Source organism: Bubalus bubalis, chromosome X (genome assembly GCF_019923935.1).
Source record: "Bubalus bubalis isolate 160015118507 breed Murrah chromosome X, NDDB_SH_1, whole genome shotgun sequence".
NCBI classification, from domain to species: Eukaryota; Metazoa; Chordata; class Mammalia; order Artiodactyla; family Bovidae; genus Bubalus; species Bubalus bubalis.
Genome location: NC_059181.1, coordinates 94741957 through 94767764, shown reverse-complemented (window position 1 = coordinate 94767764; position 25808 = coordinate 94741957). Strand labels below are relative to the sequence as shown.

The 25808-nt window shown below is 37.5% G+C and overlaps 1 pseudogene; it reads left to right on the top strand.

Moving 5' to 3' along the window:
* The first annotated feature begins 2262 nt into the window (after window positions 1-2262).
* Window positions 2263-24454, top strand: LOC102405254 (annotated as a pseudogene).
* Window positions 24455-25808: the final 1354 nt, after the last annotated feature.

Below are 25808 nucleotides of genomic sequence, written 5' to 3'. Positions count from 1 at the left end.
TCCCGGACTTTTCCTCAAACTGTGATGGCGTCTTGTTCATCCTGTTGTGATTGCTCCAGTGACATCTTACTGTTCTGCTCTGAAGAAACTTGTCAGAAGATTCCTGTATTTCCTTCAGCTGGCATGCATGCTTTTGGACTCCTGGACAGAGTTCTTTGGATTGTAGCTTAATTGATTTTTATGAATATGGACCTGATTTTAGCATGATCTTTTTTGTGAATGCTAGCACTGTTTGGCATTCTTCCCTCACATTTTTCTCTTTCCACCTTCAATCCCTCTGCCTTATTGATTTTATTGGTAAGTAAAGACCTGCTATTATTTATTAATTTGTCACCACTTATGTATATTTTAGAAGGTATGCAACCCGTAAACACAATGATAATTTCTATTCATATGAGACTGCAGCAGAGTAGTGTCTGCATGCTTTATGAAGTTGCTTGTGTGGGAGCCCAAGGGATGCCAGAAATGGACAGCTCCTGGCTGCCGTGGGTGGATGATACTGCTGATATTAGAGAAAGGTGAATTGTGGCACCAAGTCACATGAATTTCACAGAAAAAGGCAACTTGTAACTTATTTTAGGAGTATGACTTTTATATAGTTAGAATTGTAATAAAAGAAAAGCTTGCATCCATAAGGCATTCATTTTGTTGTAAATTTTTGATCTATTTATTTGAGAGCAAGAACCTGGGCTTGTAAACAAGTGTGGTTACATATCAAGTGTGTGGTAATATCCTCACCCCGTCTGACTCTGAGCATCCTGTTCTTAGTAGCTGTTCATTTCTTTGTTTGCTTGGTCTTGGTTTTCACTTGTTTAATACTGTGGTATCCAGTTGGCTTCCAGCAGTAGTTTGTTGAGCTTCTAGCCTCTACTTCTAAGTGCAGGCTCTGGAGTCATTGGTCTCTCCAAGTCCACATTTTGGGACAGTGGAAGTTTCCAGGATCAGTGGCTGACCTCGCTGTGTTGTTGCCTATGAGAACAACCTGGATGGTGACTTAAGGTATTGCCAAGAATCCTTGGGCTTGGGATCCAAAATGTTTGTTTTCCACAAATTTTATTTCTATAAATGCTCCTCCTTCCACATAAGAGTGTAGTGCTAAGCCCAGTAGTGGTTTAGTTTCCATTAGAAATTTTAAATCCTATTTCAAGTTTAGCCCTATCTAACAGTTATATTTGATAGGAGTACCATTTCCTACAGGAAATGTGCTTAACTGGAAGAAAATAGTAAGGAATTAAGTAACTGCATAAAGAGAGAGAGATAATATTACCTTCACCTTAGTCACAAGTTCTTGTGAAATAGGTAAGTGAATAAATATTTGGTTTATATAGGCAAAACATGGAAGGATTTCTTCCCCCAGTTCTTTTAAGTTACCCTATACAGCAGGCACTAGATTATTCAGTCCTTGTATTTCTGTAGTTTTGAGTCTTCATAGTTGTCAATTGCAGAGAATCTGTCAAGAAATAACATTTATGCTGAGCAATCAGAATAAGCATTTTGCAGTTTAATAGCTTCTAAACTTGAATTCATCTGATGTCACTGTGTTGATACTGCATTCTGGATTTTGCTTGAGTACCAGTGCCATTCTGTTCAGCAGCCACAGTCCTGCCAGGGACACTGCAGTGTGCATGCTCTTTAAAGATGGATTGTTTTGGTATAGTCAGTGATAATACTAGTTAGTCTACTTCTATTTTGACTTTAACAATTACAGAGTTTATATTTGTATAACTCTTAGAACAGTACAGGGGGCCATGGTCCCTTTTCCCTACCTCATGATTTAACTTTATTTTTGTCAATTGCTTGCTTTCCTGATTCCTCAAACATGAAATTCTCCAGTGAGCACTAGAGCATGTCTCCATGGTAAGCCAAAGGCTGCCCTCTTCAGCCTCTAATTGTTCTGCAGCTGCCTCTGAACTGACAGGCACAAGTAGCCACACTGTGTGCAGGAACAAATGCCAAGGAAGGTGCCAATAATGACTCAAGAAATAAGAAAATTACCAACAATTTTAAGATACTAACCTTGGACACAGTTTTTTTAGGGAGTCCACTTTCCCCACTGATAAGTGGGCTTTTAAACCTTGTTATGTCATTTGCTCCCAATAACATTGTGTCTGACTTGAAAATTGAATCTAACTAAATAGAATTGGCTGTTAATATTTTGCTGAAACAGGTGCTAACAACTGTTAACTAATGACATGCGTTCTGTAAAAGAGGTGCTTTCCCATGATATAGGCATGGAGTGGTGCCAATGAGCATAGAGCGGAAATGTGGACCATGGTGATTGGGTTCAGCATTTCTGATGCAGTATTATCAGTGGGCCTTTACAGATACTTTGTGAGTATATATTAGCTTTCACTTTTGTTATTAAATTATAACAGTTCTATTATAGAGAGCAAATTTGCCTTGATTTTTTTAATGACTTCTGCTCAGCACCCAGGAAATAAAATTGATATATTTTTATAATATAAACATACTTTTTTTGTACACTGTGTTGATTTTGAATAAATTAAGTTCAGTGTTGGCTGGTAGATAATAAAGAGAAAGCATTTGATTTTGATTCAATAAATGTTTTTCAATCCTGAAAAAAGGTCAAGGGATTAATCCAAGAAGATATAACAATTGTAAATATATAGGAATCAAACTTAGGAGAGCTTTAATATATAAGGCAAATACTAAGAGCCATAAAGTGAGAAAGAGACAGTAACAGAATAATAGTGGGGGACCTTGAACACACCACTTTCATTAATGGACAGATCATTCAGGCAGAAAATCAATAAGGAAACATAGATATTAAATGACACATTAATCCTGAATGGCATAAGTATTCCATCCTAAAGGAGCCTAATGCACATTTTCTCAAGTGCACAATGAACATTCTCCAGGATTGCCAACATGCTTGGCCACAAAAGCTAGCTTTAATAAACTTAAGAAAACTGATATCATATCAAGATTTTTTTTTCAGATCACAATGCTGTGAGTTAAAATTAGATACAAATTACAAGAAAAAATACCTATAAAGACACAAAAAATTGGAGGCTAAACAATATACTACTAAACAACAAATGAATAACTGGAAAAAAAAAACAAAGAATCAATAAAAAATACATAGAGACAAATGAAAATGAAAGCACAATGATCCAAAAGCTATGGGATGCAACAAAAGCAGTTATGAAAGGGGAGTTTATAGCAATACAACCTTATTTAAAGAAATGAGGAAAATCTCAAATGAACAACCTAAACTTACACCTAAAGCTAACAGAGAAAGAAAAATTAACAAAATCTAAACTTAGGTATTTTTCTTAGAACTAGAACAAATAATTTTACAATTTGTATGGAAAAATGAAAGACCCTAAACAGCCAAAGCAATCTTGAGAAAGAAGAATGGAACTGGAGGAATCAAACTTCTTGACTTCAAACTATACTGCCAAACTACAGTCATCGAGACAGTATGGTACTAGCACAAAGACAAAAACATAGATCAATGGAACAAAATAGAAAGTCCAGAGATAAATCCATGCACCTATGGGCACCTTATTTTGACAAAGGAGGCAAAAATATACAATGGAGAAAAGACTATCTCTTTAACAAGTAGTGCTGGGAAAACTGGCCAACTATGCATAAAGGATGAAACTAGAACACTTTCTAACACCATACACAAAAATAAACTCAAAATGGATTAAAGACCTAAGTGTAAGACCAAAAACTATCAAACTCTTAGGGGGAAACATAGGCAGAACATTGATGTAAACCACAGCAAGATCCTCTATGACCCACCTCTCTGAGTAATGGAAATAAAAGCAAAAACAAAAAATGGAACCTAATTAAACTTAAAAACTTTTGCATGACAAAGGAAACTATAATCAAGATGAAAAGACAGCCCTCAGAAAGGGAGAAAATGATAGCAAATGAAATAACTGGCATTGAATTAATCTCCAATGTATACAAGCAGCACATGCAAATCAATACCAGAAAAACAAACAACCTAATCAAAAACTGGCAAAAATCTAAACAGATATTTCTCCAAAGAAGACATAAAGATGGCTAATAGACACATGAAAAGATGCTCAGCATCACTTATTATTAGAGAAATGCAAATCAAAACCACAAAGAGGTGTCATCTTACCTTGGTCAGAATGGCCATCATCAAAATGTCTACAAAGGATAAATGCTGGAGAGGGTGTGGAGAAATGGGAACCCTCTTACACTGTTGGTGAGAATGCAAACTGGTACTATCACTGTGGAGAACAATGTGGAGATGCTTTAAAAAACTGGGAATAGACAACCCATATGACCCAACAAGCCCAATGCTGGGTGTACACCCTGAGGTAACCAGACTTGAAAGGCACTCATGTACCCCAATGTTCATTGAAGCACTATTTACAATAGCTAGGACATGGAAGCAACCTAGATGTCCATTGGCAGATGAATGTATAAGGAAGTTACAGTACATATAATTAACAGAATATTGCACAGGTATTAAAATGAATGCCTTTGAGTCAGTTCTAATGAGGTGGATCAGTCTGGAGCCTCTTACACAGGGTGTAATACCTGTGCAGTATTCTATTGTGTATATGTACTGTAACTTCCATGTCCTAGCTATGAACATTTTTTTTACTGTATGTTAACACATATGTATGGGTCGTCTATTCCCAGGTTTTTTATATATGGAATTTAGATGGACTTCCCTGGTGGCTCAGATGGTAAAGCATCTGTCTACAATGCAGGAGACCCAGGTTTGATTCCTGGGTTGGGAAGATCCCCTGGAGAAGGAAATGGCAATCCATCCCAGGACTACTGCCTGGAAAATCCCATGGACAGAGGAGCCTGGTAGGCTATAGTCCATGAGGTCACAAAGAGTTGGACACAACTGAGTGACTTCACTCACTCACTCACTCATGGAATTTAGAAAGATGGTACTGATGATCCTCTTTAAGAAATTTCCACATAGAGAGGATCATCAGTACCATCTTTCCAAATGGTACATTACCATATGCAAAATAGATGACCAGTGCAAATTCAATGCATGAAGCAGGGCACCCAAAGTCTGTGCTCTGGGTCATTTCAGAGGGATAGGGTGGGGAAAGAGGTGGGAGGAGTTTCAGGATGGGGGGGAAACTGTGGAAAACTCTGAAAGAAATGGGAGTACCAGACCACCTGACCTGCCTCCTGAGAAATCTGTATGCAGGTCAAGAAGCAACAGCTAGAACTGGACATGGGAAAATAGACTGGTTCCAAATTGGGAAAGGAATATTTCAAGGCTGTATATTGCCACCCTGCTTATTTAACTTATATGCAGAGTACATCATACGAAATGCTGGGCTGGAGGAAGCACCAGCTTGAATCAAGATTTTGGGAGAAATATCAATAATCTCAGATATGCAGATGACACCAGCCTTATGGCAGAAAGTGAAGAGGAACTAAAGAGCCTCTTGATGAAAGTGAAAGAGGAGAGTGAAAAACTTGGCTTAAAGCTCAGCATTCAGAAAACTAAGATCATGGCATCCAGCCCTATTGCTTCATAGCAAATATATGGGGAAACAGTGGAAACAATGACAGACTTTATTTTCTTGGATTTCAAAATCACTGCAGATGGTGACTGAAGCCATGAAATTAAAAGACACTTGGTCCTTTAGAAAAGTTATGACCAACCTAGACAACATATTAAAAAGTAGAGACATTATTTTGCCCACAAAGGTCCATCTAGTCAAAGCCATGGTTTTTCCAGTAGTCATGTGTGGATGTGAGAGTTGGACCATAAAGAAAGCTGAACACTGAAGAATCGATGCTTTTAAACTGTGGTGTTGGAGAATACTATTGAGAGTCCCTTGGACTGCAAGGAGATCTAAACAGTCCATCCTAAAAGAAATAAGTCCTGAATATTCATTGGAAGGATTGATGTTGAAGCTCAAACTCCAATACTTTGGCCACCTGATGTGAAGAACTGACTGATTGGAAAAGACCCTGATGCTGGCAAAGACTGAAGGTGGGAGGAGAAGGGACGACAGAGGATGAGATGGTTGGATGGCATCACTGACTTAATGGACATGGGTTTGAGCAAGCTCCAGGAGTTAGCAATGGACAGGGAAGCCTGGCCTCCATGGGGTCACAAAGAGTTGGACATGACCGAACGACTGAACTGAACTGAACTGACTGGTGATTCTACATGTAGGGAAGGGAAGAAGACACAGATGTAAAGAATAGACTTTGGGACTCTGTAGGAAAAGGCGAGAGTGGGAAGATTTGAGAGAATAGCCTTGAAACATGTACATTACCATTTGCAAAATAGATAACCAGTGCAAGTTCAATGCATAAAGCAGGGCACCCAAAGCCAGTCTTCTGGGTGGACCCATAGAGATAGGGTGGGGAGAGAGGTGGGAAGGGTTTCAGGATGGGGGGAGCACATGTATACCTGTGGCTGATTCATGTTTATGTATGGCAAAAACCATCACAATATTGTAAAGTAGTTATCCTCCAATTAAAATAGATAATTAATTAAAAATGGTAATGATGGCAGTTAATTATTACTGCCTTATAAGGTTTTCTGTATTTGTTATCAGATATTGCTGCTGCTGCTAAGTCGCTTCAGTCGTGACCGACTCTGCGACCCCATAGATGGCAGCCCACCAGGCTCCACCATCTCTGGGATTCTCCAGGCAAGAACACTGGAGTGGTTTGCCATTTACTTCTCCAATGCATGAAAGTGAAAAGTGAAAGGGAAGTCACTCAGTCATGTCTGACTCTTCTCGACTCCATGGACTGCAGCCCACCAGACTCCTCAGTCCATGGGACTTTCCAGGCAAGAGTACTGGAGTGGGTTGCCATTGCCTTCTCCATATCAGATATTAGGTATGAGTTAATATTGTAAAACAATACTTCATAATGGTGATGACCTTTGACAGGTGTTTAATAAATGTTACATTTCACTATAAAAATTAAAGTTAGAATGAAAGAAATTATAAAAATCAGAGCAGAAGTAAATGAAAAAAAAAAGAAAAGAATAATAATGGTTAATGAAAATAAAAATTTTTCAAGAAGATAAACTGATAAATCTTCAGTCTGATTCATCAAGAAAAAAGGGAAAGGATTCAAATCAATAAAATTGGAAATGAAAAGGGATAAATTACAGCTGACACCATAGAAATACAAAAGATCATAAGAGACTACAATTAACTGTATGGCAATAAAATGGACAGTGTGGAAGATATGGTCAAATTCTTAGAAAGGTACACCTCCCAAGATTGAACCAGAAAGAAACATAAAATATGAACAGACAGATCACATGCACTGAAATTAAACTGTGATTTAAAAATGCCCAGGAAAGAAAAGTCCAAAACCTGATGGATTCACAGACAGTTTCTATCAAAGATTTATAGAAGCGCTAACAGCTATTCTTCTGAAACACTTCCAAAAATTGCAGAGGAAGGAAAACTCCCAGTTTCATTCTATGAGGTCACCATTACCCTGATACCAAAACCAGATAAAGATACTACAAAAATGAAAAGTAGAGGCCAATATCACTGATGAACATAGATGGCAAATATCCTCAACAAATACTAAACATTCATATACAACAATACATGGTTCATACACCATGATCAAGTGAGATTTATCCAAAGGATAAAAGGATTTTTCAATGGTTTCAGATCAATCACTGTGATACACCACATCAACAAATTGAAAAATAAAAACCATATGATCTTCTCAATAAATGCAGAAAAAGCTTTTGACAAAATTTAATACTCATGTATGTTAAAAAAAACAACAACAACAACAAACAAACAAAAACTCACCAGAAAGTAGGTATATACCTCAACATAATAAAGGCCATATATGACAAACCTATAGCTAACATCATACTAATGGTGAAAAGGTAAAAGCATTTCCTCTAAGATTAGGATCTAGAGAAGGATATTCACTCTCACAACTTCATTTCAACAAATTTTTGAAGTCCTAGTTGTAGCAGTAAGAGAAGAAAAGGAAATAAGAGGAATCTGAATTGCTAAAGAAATAGTGAAACTGTCACTGTTTGCATATGACATGATAGTACACAAAGAAATTCCTAAAGATGCTACCAGAAAACTACTAGAGATCATCAATCAATTTGGTAAAATTTCAGGTTACAAAATTAATGCACAGAAATCAATTGCATTTCTATACACTAACAATATTGACTTAAGGAGACCAAAGACCTATACTCCAAAAACTGTAAGACCCTGATGAAAGAAATCAAAGACAAAAGCAAACAGAGTGAAAGATACACCATGTTCTTGGATTGGAAGAATCAATATTGTCAGAATTACTGTACTACCCAAGGCAATCTACAGATTCAATGCAATCACTATCAAATGGCCAATGGCACTTTTCTCAGAAATATAACACAAAATCTTGAAATTCATATGGAGACACAAAAAACACCAAATAGTGAAAGCAATACTGAGAAAGAAAAATGGAGGTGGAAGACTTAGGTTTCCTGACTTCAGATTATACTACACTGCTATAGTCATCAAAACATTATAGCATTGGCACAAAAATAGAAATAAAAATCAAAGGAACGGTATAGAAAGTCCAGACATAAGCTTAGGCACCTGTGGTCAAATAATCTATGACAAAGGAGTCAAGACTTTCCAATGGAGGAAAGTTAGTCTTCAATAAATGATGCTGGGAAAACTGGACAGCCACATGTAAAAGATTGAAATCAGAACATTGTTTAACACCACACACAAAAATAAATACAAAATGGATTAATGACCTGATTGTGAGACTGGACACTATAAATCTCTTAGAGGAGAACATAAGCAGAACACTCTTTGACATAAATTGCACCATATCTTTTTTGCTCTATCTCCCAGAAGAATGGCAAGGGAAACAAAAGTAAATAAATGGGACCTAATTAAAAGCTTTCACACAGCAAAGGATATCATAAGGGAAACAAGAAGACAACCCAGAGAATGTGATAAAATATTTGTAAATGATGCACCTGACAAATATTAGACTCCAAAATTTATAAACAGCTCATGTGGTTTATATCATTAAAATTAAAAAAAATTAAAAAATGGGCATAAGAGCTAAACAGACATTTCTCCAAATAACACATACAAATGGCCAAGAAGCATAAGAAAAGATATTCAACACTGCTAATTATTAGAGCAACGCAAATCAAAAGTACAATGATTTACAAAACTTTACACCTTTCAAAATGGCTATTGTCAAAAATCCACAAACAATAAATGCTGAATATGATGTGAAGAGAAAGGAATAACTCAGCAACTGAACAACAATTGATTTTACAATTGAAAATCAGTTTGAAAATCACTGTTCTTTACGTTGCTTAATAAAAATATACCTTAGTTTGCTCCTTCTCTCTGATGGGTATTCTGGTTGAACCTCACTCTCTACATAGAAATCCACTCATTCCTTGAGGAATCCATTTACTCCCTTCCTTACTGGCATCCCCTGCTCACAGCTGGTTGCCTAGCAAGTGGCAATTGACTTGGTCACATTTTCCTCAAGCATATGATTCTTAAAGAAAATAATGTTATGACTCAAGAACAAATGACAATTTTTAGGTTCAGGAACTGGCAACAAGTTCATAAATTTTATTTCATTATGCAGCAGAAAAAAAAGAAAAACAACAACAACAGCTTTCTATTGCAGTGTAACAATTACCACAAATGTAGTGGCTTAAAACAGCGCAGTTTCCATGGGTCAGGTATGGCGGCTGCTGCTGCTGCTAAGTTGCTTCAGTCGCGTCCGACTCTGTGCAACCCCATAGACGGCAGCCCACCAGGCTCCCCGTCCCTTGGATTCTCCAGTCAAGAACACTGAAGTGGATTGCCATTTCTTTCTCCAAGGCATGAAAGTGAAAAGTGAAAGTAAAGTCGCTCAGTCGTGTCTGACTCAGCGACCACATGGACTGTATCCCACCAGGCTCCTCTGTCCATGGGACTTTCCATGCAAGAGTACTGGAGCGGGGTGCCATTGCCTTCTCCGGTCAAGTATGGAGTAACAGGTTAGATTATCTGCCTAGGGTCTCACAAGGATGAAATAAAAGTGTTGACTGCAGCTGTGATCTCCTCTGGGGCTTAAGTTCCTTCTCCAATCTCACTGGAATTTGGCAGAGGACAGATTTTAGAGGCTGTAGCTATAGAACTCATGGTGATTGGCTTCATCAAGGTCAGAAGAAAGACTCTCTTTACTGTAATGATTAAGACCCTTTTTTAATGGCCAGCCTGATTATGCCATAACCACCTACAATGATCATTCTTGTGATTAAGTACAAATCAACTACTTAGTAATCTAATTGTGAGAATGATATCCCATTCACAAGTCCTGCCCATACTCAAGAGTGGGAATCATATAAGATGTGTACATCAAAGTCATAAGGATCATCTTAGAACTCAGCCTGCCACACCAACCATCTCTTTTTCCAATATCTGACCTTGATTTATCATTGAAAGTTCCACATTCCCAGTGAAAACTCTTGGTTACAGGAAAACCTGTACCGATGCTAGTCACTACAGACGTGTCTGCTCAGTGCTGGAGTGGTGAGCGGTCAAGAGGAGATACCCCACATCCAAGATAAGGAACAGTGGCTGTGCTTTGCTGGAGCAGCTGTGAAGACATACCCCACATCCTAGATAAGAGAAACCCCAGTAACACGGTAGGTACTAAGAGAGGGCATCAGAGGGCAGACACTGAAACCACAATCACAGACAACTACCCAATCTAGTCACATGGACCAAAGACTTGTCTAACTCAATGAAACTAAGCCATGCCGTGCAGGGCCACCCAAGACGTAAAGGTCATGGTGGAGAGTTCTGACAAAATGTGGTCCACTGGAGAAAGGAATGGCAAACCACTTCAATATTCTTGCCTTGAGAACCACATGAACAGTATGAAAAGGAAAAAGATAGAACACTGAAAGATGAATTCCCAAGTCGATAGGTGCCCAATTCGCTACTGGAAATCACTGGAGAAATAGCTCCAGAAAGAATGAAGAGAGGGAGTCAAAGAAAACACATCACACAGTTGTGGATGTAACTGGTGATAGAAGCAGGTCCAATGCTGTGAAGAGCAGTATTGCCTAGGAACCTGGAATATTAGGTCCATGAATCAAGGCAAAGTGGAAATGGTCAAACAGGAGATGGCAACACTGAACATCAACATTTTAGGAATCAGTGTACTAAAATGGACTGGAATGGGTGAATTTAACTCAGATGACCATTCTATCTACTACTGTGGGCAAGAATCCCTTAGAAGAAATGGAGTAGCCATCATAGTCAACAAAAGAGCCCAAAATGCAGCACTTGAATGCAATCTCAAAAACGAAAGAATGATCTCTGTTCATTTCCAAGGAAAACCATTCCATATCACGATCATCCAAGTCCATGCCCCGACCAGAAATTCTGAAGAAGTTGAAGCGGAATGGTTCTATGAAGACCTACAAGATCTTCTAGAACTAACACCCAAAAAAGATGTCCTTTTCATTATAGAGGACTGGGATGCAAAAGTAGGAAGTCAAGAAACATCTGGGGTAACAGGCAAATTTGGCCTTGGAGTACAGAATGAAGCAGGGCAAAGGCTAATAGAATTTTGCCAAGAGAATGAACTAGTCATAGCAAACACCCTCTTCCAACAACACAAGAGAAGACTCTACACATGGACACACCGAAATCAGACTGATTATATTATTTGCAGCCAAAGATGGAGAAGTTTTATAAAGTCACGAAAAACAAAACCAGGAGCTGACTGTGGCTCAGATCATGAACTCCTTATTGCCAAATTTATACTTACATTGAAGAAAGTAGGGAAAACCACTAGACCATTCAGGTATGACCTAAATCAAATCCCTTATGATTATCCAGTGGAAGTGAGAAATAGATTTAAGGGACTAGATCTGATAGTTTGCCTGATGAACTATGCACAGAAGTTTGTGACATTGTACAGGAGACAGGGATCAAGACCATCCCCAAGGGAAACAAAATGCAAAAAAGCAAAATGACTGTCTGAGGAGGCCTTACAAATAGTTGTGAAAGAAGAGAAGCAAAAAGCAAAGGAGAAAAGGAAAGATATACTGTGCATTTGAATGCACAGTTCCAAAGAATAGCAAGGAGAAATAAGAAAGCCTTCCTCAGTGATCAAAGCAAAGAAATAGAGGAAAACAATAGAATGGGAAAGACTAGAGATCTCTTCAAGAATATAAACAATAACAAGGGAACATTTCATGCAAAGATGGGCTCAATAAAGAACAGAAATGGTATGGATCTAACAGAAGCAGAAGATATTAAAAAGAAACAGCAATAATACACAGAAGAACTGTACAAAAAAGATCCTTATGATCCAGATAACCACGGTGGTTTGATCACTCACCTAGAGCCAGATATCCTGGAATGTGAAGTCAAGCAGGCCTTACGAAACATCACTACGAACAAAGCTAGTGGAGATGATGGAATTCCAGTTGTGCTATTTCAAATCCTAAAATGTTAAAATGTTTCAAATCCTAAAATGTTGACTGTTGTTAAAGTGCTGCACTCAATATGCCTCCAAATGTGGAGAACTCAGCAGTGGCCACAGGACTGTAAAAGGTAAGTTTTCATTCCAATCCCAAAGAAAAGTCATGCCATAAATGCTCAAACTACCACACAAATGCACTCATCTCACATGGTAGTAAACTAATGCTCAATATTCTCCAAGGCAGGCTTCAGCAATACATGAACCATGAACTTGCAGATTTTCAAGTTGGATTTGGAAAAGACTCAGGAAACAGAGATCAAATTACCAACATCCCCTGGATCATCAAAAAAGCAAAAGAGTTCCAGAAAACATTTATTTCTGCTTTATTGACTATGCCAATGCCTTTGACTGTGTGGATCACAATAAATTGTAGAAAATTCTTAAAGAGATGGGAATACCAGACCACCTGACCTGTGTCTTGAGAAATATGTATGCAGGTCAGGAATCAACAGTTAGAACTGGACATGAAACAACAGATGGTTCCAAATAGGGAAAGGAGTACATCAAGGCTGTATATTGTCACCCTGCTTATTTAACTTCTATGCAGAGTACATCATGAGAAATGCTGGGCTGGATGAAGCACAAGCTGGAGTCAAGATTGCTGGGAGAAATATCAATAACTTCAGATATGCGTATATCACCTCCCTTATGGCATAAAGTGAAGAAGAACTAAAGAGCCTCTTGGTGAAGGTGAAAGAGGAGAGATGAAAAGTTGGCTTAAAGCTCAACATTCAGATAACTAAGATCATGACATCCAGCCCCATCACTTCATGGCAAGTAGATGGGGAAACAGTGGCTAAGTTTATTTTGGGGGGCTCCAAAATCACTGCAGATGGTTATTTCAGCCATTAAATTAAAAGACGCTTACTCCTTGGAAGGAAAGTTATGACCAACCTAGAAAGCATATTAAAAAGCAGAGCCATTACTTTGCCAACAAAGGTCTGTCTAGTAAAGGCTATGATTTTTCCAGTAGTCGTGTATGGATGTGAAAGTTGGACTATAAAGAAAGTTGAGCACTGAACAATGGACGCTTTTGAACTGTGGTGTTGGTGAAGACTCTTGAGAGTCCCTTGGACTGCAAGGAAATCCAACCTGTTCATCCTAAATGAGATCAGTCCTGAGTGTTCATTGGAAGGACTGATATTGAAGCTGAAACTCCAATACTTTTGCCACCTGATGCGAAGAACTGACTCATTTGAAAAGACCCTGATGCTGGGAAAGATTGAAGGCAGGATGAGAAGAGGACGACAGAGGATGAGATGGTTGGATGGCATCCCTTTGGGTAAACTCTGGGAATTAGTGATGGACAGAGAGGCCTGACATGCTGCAGTCCATGGGATCGTAAAAAGCCAGACACGACTGAGCAACTGAACTTAACTGACAGTCGTGTCTGACTCTGTGACTCTATGGAGTCTAACCCACCAGGCTCCTCTGTCCATGGGTTTCTTCAGGTGAGAATACTGGAGTAGGTTACCATGCCCTCTTCCAGTGGATCTTCCTGAGCCAGGGATTGAACCTACCTACCTCTAAGTCTCTTGCATTGGCCAGCAGGTTCTTTTCCACTAATGCCACCTTTGCAGTAGAAACTGAAGTCTCTGAGCCAGCACCTTTTATGTCCCATACCTAATGAAAGTCCAATTACGGGTAACCTGGATATGGAGTGTGTTCCTCTTCTCTTCAAATAAAATTTTTGTAAAGAGGGATTATTTAGTAGTGTGCCTATGGTTAGATGCCTCAGAGTCAGCATCATAGAAACACATGATCAAAATTTTATATTTTGGGGGGTTCATATCCCACCTATTGTGCACAATAATGTTCACAAATGGAAAACTATGGAGAGGAATGGAATATCACAAATTTAGAGTTCCTTTTGAATTCACTGTGTTTAAAGTTATAAATGCAATAATATCTCAACGGTGTTAGTTAAACTCTAAGTGTAGGCAACAATGACAAAAGTCCCCAGTGATTTCAGATCAAGTCTAAATTAAATTTCAAACATCACTAGTAACATACATTTTCTTTTTCTTTATTTTTTCATTTATTTTATTTTTTTACATTTGTATAATTTAGTTTTTTTTTTACTTTACAATATTCAGTATTTGTTTATACATCTCTACCTAAATTCAACAAACATTCAGCTTGAATTGCAGCTTATTAGCACTTTTACCATCTTTTTGCCACCCCTTTTGAGTAAAATTTTGATAAAAATCAAATCAAAAGGAAAAGGTGACTTTCTGATTAAAAGCAAACTTGAATTTTATATTTCATTTTTTATTTTGCTTTCTTCCTATGATTGGAAAATTATTTTCTTAAATCAAAAGCTGAAACCAAGACAATTTTTCTTATTGATTTCTTTTTATATAGATTATTTTACATCATTTAAAATGCAATGCAAATTCCAAGGGAAAAATCTAGAATATTTCCTCTCACAGTAGAATATAAATTTTCAGCTTTTATAGGATATTAGTTCCCTGGAGTTCTTGACATTGAAATGTGATATTTTGTATTGCTTTTGTCTGTTTGGAAGGATAGATCAATGGCCATTGTTCTTTTTATTATTTGATTTTAGCTTGAACTTCTCTCTGTTTTATCTGCCTTGGAACAAATTTAGTTGCATAAAAAGACAGTCCTTAGACACCCACTTATTATAAACGACTTCTCATTCTACTTAAGTTTTACCATCAGCTCAAGAAATATCTTCAGAATATTAACAGATTTAACAATTACACTCAAAATGACATTTGACTTTTCATTTAAATTTCAGATGCTTTTCTTTTTCATATGAATATTCACTGCTCATATATCCTCTCATTTATTTTCTAAAGGTCTACTTCAGCATGTAAGTGACAATCATTTGTTGCTTTGTGTCAAATATTTCTAATATAATGAGTTTATGTGTTAATTTTTAGTTTTTGTTTTGTTTATTCCTGTGGAAGAAGAATCTCTTGAGCTTTTTAGTTTGACTAGTAATCAAACCTCATGGAGACAATGCTTCACTCTCTTGATGCCTTGCCATCATAAGCAAGGAGGCCATTTCACCATCCCAAACCTGGGAAATCTCTTTTCTCACTTTCCAGTTTTTAGACATGAAAGTTGATTTATTTGAAGAAGCACTTAGAAGGAAAGAGGGCAAGGACTTAATACACACCATGGAATTCTACCCTTTATACCTCACTGTATCTTAGTAAAACATATTTTGACATATTTAGTGATTCTGGAATCCTTCCCAGAAGCAGAGAAGTGCCTACAATGGGAGTAAAACTGAAATGCCAATGCTAAACCCAGACAGTTATTTCAGATTTTTAGTTCTATCATATGCAAATATCTTTCCAGACCTTACAAATTAAAAAAGAAAAAAAAAAAGCTTCATTCAGAATGTTTAAATGTATCAAAGAACACTGTTTCATGGCTACTGCCAGTGTTCACTGTTAAACACAGGGACCCTCAAAAGAAACACAAACTGCTTAGAAATAGAATATTCATAAAGTTACAAAGGTTAATAATTATCTTGCTTCATTCCCAAGCTGTTCCCCAAAGAAACACGTACATGTTAGCATCATATCACCACCAACTGGCTGAAAGTGTTTACTAGGAATGTTTACTAGGAAGGAAATCAACTTTTAAAATAAAATAAACAGGAATAAACACTAAACATCTAGTATTTGATAAACTCATGGAGAAACCAGATCCTCCTCAAGTTGCCTTTTATTTATTTGCAATTGAGATTAAACTTCAACTACTTCAAATCTAAAGAAAGCTGGCACCTGAAATACTGTTAACTTTGGAAACAAATCATAACTTGTCAGTCTATCTTTAGCCTTAACAGATTTTGAAGAATTGGTTCACTAGTTTTGTTCACTCCTTTTTGAACTCTGTCCAAATAGACCATTTTATGTATTCATTTGGTGACATTATCTGAACATCCCAACATTTTAAGGTGTCTTCTCCTTCTTGGTGGCTGATTAAGCTTCATTTAGAACATACAAATATAGTTATGCATATGTCTTCTCTACCATCTAATCTAGACAATGCATATATACTGGCTCAGACAATTTCATTTGGCAGTGAGAAATTCCAGCACCTGTTTTCCCAAAGAAACTATCAACTTATAAAGCTGAAAACCTGATTGGAACTATTAACCCAAGGCACTTAGGGTTTACAACCAGCACATAAAAATTTTAAAGATTGGCTTCTAACATACTGAAGAGTGTACAGTACTTATCCAAAAATGGTATATTTCTAGTTCTCATGAAACACTCAGGTTCACCTTGTTGCCTTCAGAACACAGCATAAAACACAGCATGTATCTTGTAGACATTACTGCTTTGTATATGTGTGATCAAAAATAATTGAACTCTAAGCAAAAAGGCAAAATGGCTGTCTGAGGAGACCTTACAAATAGCTGTGAAAAGAAGAGACATGAAAAGCAAAGGAGAAAAGGAAAGATATAAGCATCTGAATGCAGAGTTCCAAAGAATAGCAAGAAGAGATAAGAAATACTTCTTCAGTGATTATTGCAAAGAAATAGAGGAAAACAACAAAATGGGAAAGACTAGGGATCTCTTCAAGAAAATCAGAAATACCAAAAGAACATTTTATGAAAAGATGGGCTCAATAAAGGACAGAAATGGTATGGACCTAACAGAAGCAGAAGATATTAAGAAGAGATGGCAAGAACACATAGAACAACTGTACAAAAAAGATCTTCACGACCCAGATAATCACGATGGTGTGATCACTGACCTAGAGCCAGACATCCTGGAATGTGAAGTCAAGTGGGCCTTAGAAAGCATCACTACGAACAAAGCTAGTGGAGGTGATGGAATTCCAGTTAAGCTATTCCAAATCCTGAAAGATGATGCTATGAAAGTGCTGCACTCAATATGCCAGCAAATTTGGAAAACTCAGCAGTGGCCATAGGACTGGAAAAGGTCGTTTCCATTCCAATCCCAAAGAAAGTCAATGCCAAAGAATGCTCAAACTACCGCACAATTGCACTCATCTCACACGCTAGTAAAGTAATGCTCAAAATTCTCCAAGCCAGGCTTCAGCAATATGTGGACCGTGAACTTCCAGATGTTCAAGCTGGTTTTAGAAAAGGCAGAGGAACCAGAGATCAAATTGCCAACATGTGCTGGATCATGGAAAAAGCAAGAAAGTTCCAGAAAAGCATCTATTTCTGCTTTATTGACTATGCCAAAGCCTTTGACTGTGTGAATCACAATAAACTGTGGAAAATTCTGAAGGAGATGGGAATACCAGACCACCTGATCTGCCTCTTGAGAAACCTATATGCAGGTCAGGAAGCAACAGTTAGAACTGGACATGGAACAACAGACTGGTTCCAAATAGGAAAAGGAGTTCGTCAAGGCTGTATATTGTCACCCTGTTTATTTAACTTATATGCAGAGTACATCATGTGAAATCCTGGACTGGAAGAAACACAAGCTGGAATCAAGATTGCCAGTAGAAATATCAATAACCTGAGATATGCAGATGACACTACCCTTATGGCAGAAAGTGAAGAGGAACTAAAAAGCCTCTTGATGAAAGTGAAAGTGGAGAGTGAAAAAGTTGGCTTAAAGCTCAACATTCAGAAAATGAAGATCATGGCATCCAGTCCCATCACTTCATGGGAAATAGATGGGGAAACAGTGGAAACAGTGTCAGACTTTCTTTTTCTGGGCTCCAAAATCACTACAGATGGTGACTGCAGCCATGAAATTAAAAGACGCTTACTCCTTGGAAGGAAACTTATGACCAACCTAGATAGCAGATTCAAAAGCAGAGACATTACCTTGCCAACAAAGGTCCCTCTAGTCAAGGCTATGGTTTTTCCTGTGGTCATGTATGGATGTGAGAGTTGGACTGTGAAGAAGGCTGAGTGCCGAAGAATTGATGCTTTTGAACTGTGGTGTTGGAGAAGACTCTTGAGAGTCCCTTGAACTGCAAGGAGGTCCAACCAGTCCATTCTGAAGGAGATCAGCCCTGGGTGTTCTTTGGAAGGACTGATGCTCAAGCTGAAACTCCAGTACTTTGGCCACCTCATGCGAAGAGTTGACTCATTGGAAAAGACTTTGATGCTGGGAGGATTTGGGGGCAAGAGGAGAAGGGGACGACAGAGGATGAGATGGCTGGATGGCATCACTGACTTGATGGACGTGCATCTGAGTGAACTCTGTGAGTTGGTGATGGACAGGGAGGTCTGGCGTGCTGAGATTCATGGGATCGCAAAGAGTCAGACACGACTGAGCGACTGATCTCATCTGATATATATATATATATAACACACACATATATACATGTATATGTGTATGGAAACTAAACTTCTTTCCACAGTGATGAACCTTATAGCGTTCCTTAGATGGTTTAGATTTCTTTCGATGTCAGCTCTTTCCTCACAATCTTTGCCTCATTCCCTACTATTATTTGGCTCTGAGCAAAGGAAATAAGGCTTCTAAGTATTTAACTCTTTATAATGATTAACATGTAAAAATTGCATATCTTATTTGGTTGGTTGCACCCTTATTTACTTTTTCACTTTTGTCAGTTCTCATCCTCTAGTCTGGAAGCATGGTTTGTAACAGCAATCAGATTTAGTCCTTTTCTCTCTTCTGGCTTTCATTACTTGGGTTATTTGTAAGACCACAACTATCTGCAAACTAAATTCCATGTCTCAATTATTTTTGTCCTCTAACTCACTCTTCACACCACTGTCATATTTATCTCTTTCAAGCACCACTTACAACTTGTAATACTTTATGTCTGCGTTTCAAATGCAAACTCATTATTTGACGATTCAGACTCTATAATCTAATACCACAGTCTCTCTCCCTAGCCATTGATACTAGTCTTTAGTTCTAGTTAGTTTACTTTTCTTGTCAACTCATTCATACTCCCCACAAGAGTCATGACACATTTATATGATTCAGCTATTTATATAGTAAAATGAATATTATATTAACATAACAAAAATTTATGACAAAATTGCCCTCAAACTCATAACAACCAAATATTTTTGATTTTTCTTCACATAACAGCAAATAGTAATATAGTATTTATCGGGTGTCATGCCCTATTCTAATAGCTTTAAAAATACGATCTGTATAACCAGCAGTAGCCATCATCCATTCTGATTAGTTGGTGCTTGGCTCACACTACTTGTTAACTATAGTGACTATTATCCTTGGTAAAAGTAGTGGTCGGAAAGGGCTTTTATCTGTGCTCAGTTAAGAGTGGGAGTACTGAAAACTGTTTCCAGTAAAGGATGTGATATGCTAAGGGTCACCAGGTTCAAAGAAAACATAGGAAATTGCAAGTAGGCCAGTACACTTGGAGTGAAAAGGGAGTAGGAGATTGAGAACAAATGCTAGAATGGCATGCTCCAGAAAGATCATTATGGACCTTGAAAGTCATCAAAGTAAAGAAAAAAACTGAAGTAGAAAAATAACAGGTTCAAATGAGTATTTTAGAAACCTCACTCTGTCAGCAGTGTGGGCAATAGACTTAAGACGTTAAGTTATAGATAGGGTTACTTGTGTGGAGGGATTCTTTCCGACTATCACATTTGTCTACCTCAAATTCTATTCTGTGAATGGTATTGAGTTTTAAGCTTCTTTCCTACATGAGAGTTTGCTACAGCATTTTAACTCTTCTCCAAAAAACTGTCTAATGTCAATTAAAACAAGAATGCCCATCTCTGTTCTATATCCACATCACTCTCCAGTTCAACTGTTTATAAAGACTAGCTATGAAACAATAAAATTCAAAGACTTTCCTTTCATTTGCAAAGTCCTCTATGATCTTTTCTCTTCCAAAATCCATGAGGTAATCTTATATTATTCTCACCTTCATTCACTATGATCCAGCCACACCAGCATTGTTTTATTATTTGAGTTAATGAAGGACTTATCATTAGCTCTTTACTTCTGCCTAGTGTGTATCAACACGCTCCCCCTCTATATTTCCAATGGTACTAAACCTTGATCTTTGTTTTTCATATCTCAGCTGAGAAAAATCTTTAGATCTTCCCAACTCAGGGACCGAACTCAAGCTTCCCACATTGAAGGCAGAGTTCTACCATCTGAAATACTAGGGAAGCCCAAGAATACTGGAGTGGGTAGCCTATCCCCACTAAAGTCCACTTCAAAGAGGCCTTTTCTAACTACTAAGTCTAAAGACACCAAAAACTTTCTGCCTATGTTTTCATCTAGGGGTTTTATGGTTTCAAGTACTACACTTAGATCTTAAATCCATTTTGAGTTTATTTTTGTATATGGCATCAGAGAATGTTCTAACTTCATTCTTTTACATAAGCTGTCCAAATGTCCCAGCACCACTTATTAAAAAGACTACTTTCTTCATAGTATATCCTTGCCTCCTTTGTCACAGAATAATTGGCAATAGGTGTGTGTGTTTAGTTCTGAGCTCTCTATTCTGTTTCATTGAACTATGTGTCTGTTTTTGTGCTAGTAACATACTGTTTTCATTATTGTAGCTTTAAAGTATAGTTTGAAGTTAGGAAGACTGATTTTTCCAACTTATCCTTCTTCCTTAAGATTGTTATGACGATTTGGGATCTTTGTGTTTCCATACATTTTTAAAATTATTTGCTCTACTTTAAAAAAAAATGGCATTGGTATTTTGATAGGGAGTGCATTGAATTTGTAGATTACCTTGAGTAGTATGATCATTTTAACAATATTAAGTCTTCCAATTCAATCGTAGTATATTTATCCATCCGGTTGTGCCATCTTCAGTTTCTTTAATCATTGTCTTACAGTTTTCCTGGTAGATCAGCTGGGAAAGAATCTGCTTGCAATGCAGGAGACCCTGGTTGAATTCCTGGGTTGGGAAGATCTTCTGGAGAGGGGATAGGCTACCCACTCCAGTATTCTTGGGTTTCCCTGGTGTTTCAGATGGTAGAACTCTGCCTGCAATGTGGGAAACGTGGGTTCAGTCCCTGAGTTTGGAAGATCCCCTAGAGAAGGGAATGGTTACCCACTGCAGTATTCTGGCCTGGAGAATTCCATGGACCATATAGTCCATGGGGTCACAAAGAGTCAGAAACGACTAAACGACTTTCACTCACATTGCTTTCCAAATATACATTTTTCACCTACGTAGGTAAGTTTATTCCTAGGTATGGTTTACTCTTTGATGCGATGTTAAATGGGGCTGTTTCCTTAATTTTTCTTTCAGATAGTTTGCTGTTGGAACATGTAAATATCACAGATTTTCATATATTAATTTTGAACTGTACAACCTTATCAAATTCATTGATGAGTTCTAGTAGTTTTCTGGTGGCATTTTTAGAATTTTCTATGTAGAGTATCATGTCATTTGCAAAGAATGATGGCTTTACTTCTTCCTTTCCAATTTAGATTCCTTTTACTTCATTTTCTTGTCTGATTTTTGTGGCTAGGACTTCCAAAACTATGTTGAATAAAAATGTGAGAGTGGGTATAGTTTTCTTGTTCCTGATCTTAGAGAAAATTATTTCAGCTGTTCACTTTTGAGTATAATACTACCTGTTGGTTTGTCATATCTTGCCTTTATTATGTTGAACTATATTCCCTCTGTGCTCACTTTCTGGATATTTTTTAATTATAAGTGGACATTGAATTATGTCAAAAGATTTTCCAGCATCTATTAAGATTATCATGTGGTTGTTATTCTTCAATTTATTAATGTGGTGTATCACATGGATTGATTTGTGGATACTGAAAAAATCCTTGCATCCCTGAGATAAATCCCACTTGATAATGGTTTATGATCTTTTTATTGACAATAACTTTTGTTGTTGCTGTTCAGTCACTCAGCTGCGTCTGACATTTTGAGACCCAATTGACTGCAGGATGTCAGGCTTCTCTGTCCCTCACTATCTCTCAGTTTGCTCAAATTCATGTCTATTGAGTCGATGATGCCATCCAACCATCTCATTCTCTGTCATCCCCCTCTCCTCCTGTCCTCAGTCATTCCCAGCATCAGGGCCTTTTAAACTGAGTTAGATCTGCACATCAGGTGGCTGAAGTATTGGAGCTTCAGCTTCAATATTAGTCCTTGCAATAAATATTCAGAGTTGATTTCATTTAGGATTGACTGGCTTGATCTCTTTGCTGTCCAAGGGACTCTCAAGAGTTTTCTCCAACACAACAGTCCAAAAGCATCAATTCTTCCATACTCAGCCTTCTTTATGGTTCAACTCTCACATCTATACACGACTACTGGAAAAGCCATAGCTTTGACTATACAGACCCTTGTTGAGAAAGTGATGTCTCTGTTGTCTAGGTTTGCCATAGTTTTTCTTCCAAGGAGCAAGTGTCTTTTAATTTCATGGCTGCAGTTACCATCTGCAGTGACTTTGGAGCCCAAGAAAATAGTCTGTCATTGTTTCCAGTATTTCCTCATCTATTTGCCATGAAGTGATGGGACAGGATGTCATGATCTTAGTTTTTAGAATTTTGAGTTTTAAGCCAGCTTTATCACTCTCCAATTTAACATTAATCCAGAAGATATTTAGTTCTTCTTCATTTCCTGCCATAAAGGTGATGTCATCTGCATATCTGAGGTTATTGATATTTGTCCAGGCAGTCTTGATTCCAGTTTGTGCTTCTTCCAGCCAGGCATTTTGCATGATGTACTCTGCATATCATTTAAATAAGAAGGGTGATAATATACAGCCTTGATGTACTGCTTTCCCAATTTTGAACCAGTTCATTGTTCCATGTCCAGTCCTGACTGTTGCTTCTTGACCTGCATACAAGTTTCTCAAGAAGCAGGTAAGGTGGCCTGGTATTCTCATCTTTTTTAGGAATTTTCCACTGTTTGTTGTGCTTCACACAGTCAAAGGCTTTAGTATAGTCAGTGAAGCAGAAGTAGATATTTTTATGTCTTTTACATAAGTCATAGCAATATATTTTTTAATTTATCTCCTAAAACAAAAGAAACAAAACACAAATAAACAAATGGATCCCAGCTAATCTCAAAAGCTTTTGCACAGCAAAATAAATCACTTACAAACCATAAAGATAACTTGATGAATGGGAGAAAATATTTGCAATTGATATGACTGATAAGGGCTTAATATCCAAAAATACAAACAGCTCATACAACTCAACATTAAAAAACAAACTGCTTAAAAATGTGCAGAAGACCTAAATAAATATTTATGTAAAGAGGATATGCTGATGGTCAGCAGGCAGGTGAAAATTTGCTCAACATGTCCAATAATCAGGAAAACGGAAATCAACACCACAAGGAAATCACTTCACACCTGCAAGAATGACCATCATCAAAAGGAACACAAATAACAAATGCTGGAGAAGATGTGGAGAAAAGGCAACATTGTACACTCTTGGTGGAAATGTAAAAGGTTGTAGCCACTGTGGATAACAGTATGAAATTTTCTGAAAAATTAAAAAATAGAGCTACCAAATTACCCAGCAATTATACTCCTTGAGTCCCTCCATATGCAGTCTCAGTCATCTCCTACTTGGTATCATAGCCACCATCAGATCTCTCATAAAGCCCAAGATCATCAAAAAGAAGACCAAGAAGTTCACCTGGCACCAGTCAGATTGATATGTCAAAATTTGGTGGAACTGCCAGAAACCCAGAGGCATCAACAACAGGGTGGGCAGGAGATTCAAGGGTCATATCTTGATGTCCAACATCAGTTATGAGAGCAACAAGAAAATAAACACATGATGCCCAGCATATTTTGGAAGTTCCTGGTCCACAACAACAAGAACTTGTAGTGCTGCTGATGTGCAACAAATTTGTTTCAATTTCTCACAATATCTCTTCCAAGAACTGCAAAACCATAGTCGAAAGAGCATCACAGCTGGCTATCAGAGTCACCAATTGCAATGCCAGTCTGTGCAGTGAAGAAAACACAGAGACAGCTCATTTTCACATTGTGTTTGTGTTAACAAAACCATGAAACTTGGGATAAAAGCACTAACTTGAAAAGATACATGAATCCCAATATTCATAGTAGCATTGTTTACAGTTACTAAGATATGAAAGCAAACTAAGTGTGTTATTTTATATTTGTATGTGCTCCTAACTTAGAGAGGTATTTTCTTCATTAAATGTTTCCTTTTTATAATTCATGGCACTGTATTTGATCATAATCTACTTTCTTTATTCAACTTTTTAATAGTTGCACTGTTCCTGGAATGGCTTTATTTAGGAAGCTTGTGTGAGGAAGGGAGGAAGAAGATGATCTAAACTATTGAATATTATCCTAATATAAGAAGACTATCATGAGACTGCGATTGCTTTAGACTTAGGAAACTAGAATCAGGGCATGTGGAGTCTTTATATTTTCCCTGACACACTGATAGTAAACTTCCTGTAAATGTTAAAAGTTTATATTATTTCTTACTCAGTCTCACCTCTACAGCTTTTCAAGACTTTATGTCTTGTGGGGTCCAAGAAAGCTTCAACCACTATCCCTAAACACTTTTTTTTTTCTGTTATAGGAAAAAAGTCATCATTTATTTTTTAATTCAAGGTATACCATTTAATTGCCGGGTTTTACTCAGCCACAGGTAATAACTCTGTAGTCCTTCAGTTCTACTTGACCACCAATTTTTGGGCAGTCTTTGCCTTGTTTCATCTTTTTGAGTTAAAGATACTTCTTAGTATCATTGCAGACAAAGTTTGTTTTTCTGTCCTTCACTCTTCTCCTTGTTTACAGTGATTTATGAGGAGAAATAAATTATTGGTGGCTCAGACAGTAAAGAATCCGCCTGCAATGTGGGAGACCTAGGTTCGATCCCTGGGTTGGGAATATCCCCTGGAGGAGGACATGGCAACCCTCTCTCGTATTCTTGCCTGGAGAATCCCCATGGACAGAGGATTATGGTGGGCTACAGTCCATGGGGTCACAAAGAATCAGACACAACTGAGAAACTAAGCACCTGAGGAGAAAGGGAGAAAATGTAGGTTAAGAGCACCACTTTTAACTATAAATCTTTCCATAAACTTCTTAGACTTGAGAGAATAATAGGAATTAGGTTCAGAGGTTCATCATTGATGATAATGTAATATTGGGACTTGATAATTTTAGTGTGTGTTTGTTTTTCTATTTAACTTTAAGTTGGAGTATTTGCAAATGCTCAACACATATGGGGGGAAATGTTTCTGCTACATTAATAAGTTTCTTTGCATCAATAGCCTCACTTATACAGGGAGGCTAAGCACAGTAATTCAGTAAATTGAAAAGTCTATACATTGCTGCTTCCATGTATAATTCTGAGAATTAATACATCAATGTAGTAAAAGTGGAT